This window comes from Gavialis gangeticus, unplaced genomic scaffold (assembly GCF_001723915.1).
Source record: "Gavialis gangeticus isolate Ggan-Ray unplaced genomic scaffold, GavGan_comp1, whole genome shotgun sequence".
Classification (NCBI taxonomy): domain Eukaryota; kingdom Metazoa; phylum Chordata; order Crocodylia; family Gavialidae; genus Gavialis; species Gavialis gangeticus.
In genome coordinates this window covers 5,954,789-5,956,200 of record NW_017729030.1, presented here as the reverse complement: position 1 = coordinate 5,956,200, position 1,412 = coordinate 5,954,789, and the positions used below count along the sequence as shown (strand labels likewise).

General features: G+C 36.3%; 1 protein-coding gene across 9 annotated transcripts in view; it reads right to left on the bottom strand.

Moving 5' to 3' along the window:
* TENM3 (teneurin transmembrane protein 3) overlaps positions 1 to 1,412 on the bottom strand; it is a 552,323-nt gene that overhangs the window by 54,804 nt on the left and 496,107 nt on the right. The gene's annotated exons all lie outside the window — the stretch shown is intronic.

The window sequence follows — 1,412 nt, the reverse complement described above, 5'->3', positions numbered from 1 at the left end:
ACAAGGCGTCCCCCCTGGTGGGGCTGCGCACCTCCTGGGTTAGATGATTTTGATCCAACATTTTGCAGAGTAGCCAAGTCTCTGGCTTATATTTAGTCACTGTTATCTTGATATACTTTTTATTACAATTTATATAGGGCTGCTGGGGTGCATGGTTTATATTGTTCATAAACAGATAAGACAGGATTCATATTACTTCATAAGCCAGAGATAAGACATCTTTCACAGTACTGGTTTAATCTATTACTCTCTAAGGTGTGATATGCATGATTTAACACATTAGGGAATGTCATCTTTGTCATCACAGCCCTGAGTGCGATTCTTCTTTTCCTCTCAATACAGAGTCAGTTTTCAAATTACTATATATTTTGGCACAAAACCACTACCTCTGCCAGCATATCCTTCATTACAGTGAAATCATATATTGCTAACCAGAAACATACACTTTGCTGTTCTTGCGGTACCACATCATTGAGAATTACTGTCTTTTCTGCCCTGCTGGTGGGAATAAAAAAACACTCTGGAGAGTACCCCTCTTGGTTGATATATCATGATGCAGAAACTTAACCTGCTTCACTTTGGATTCTTGACCTGATTTACAGCAGTAAGAACTAAAACGAGGTCATTCAAGTACAGGAGGCAATTTCTGATCGCCTCGTAATGCACCGAGTCTGTGCCAGAAAAGTCGGTTCCATTTCTGATGTTTGCAAATGCACCGCTAAAACATATCTACCAATCTTGGAGATATCTAAACATCTGTTCACAGAATGTAATGCCTCACATTTTGTAAATAAATAACTGTGCTAATGTAACACATTTTATGTACTGCCACTTGCAAAAAGCAAGAGAGACCCATGCGAACAAGTTGTGAACAAATTATGTCTTTTAGCAGGGACAGCTTTTTATAGCTATCTGCTTTAAAATATAGACTACTGTGCCACATACATAATATTGTCTTTGGATGTAAGAGTTTACACATCTTGGCTCAGAGGAAAGAAATCAAATGAACAGCCAAATGACATTAAAATGTGCAGCACTTAACACCTTTTGTAATAGCCTCTATTTCAGAATTGAACTTTATAAAGCATAGCTAAGAGAATTGCATAGATGTTTACATTAAATGTGTGTTAATTTCATAAAGCACCAGATTAACTGCTGAAAGAGACTTGCAACTCTTTTTTAACTTACACGGGGCAGTTATTTATACTAATGTTATTTGATATGCAAAGTATTTATCACAGTTTGACATGTGTATTAACTTGTACTGATTTATGTAATTACTTTGGCCATTAAGAAATATCTTTGCATTTGGAATATGTAGAATAACACAAAATACATCTGAAGTGATTATTTAGTGTGGTTGTAAATGATGGAGCAGACAATTATTTTGGGCAGAGGGCCGTTTACTATGT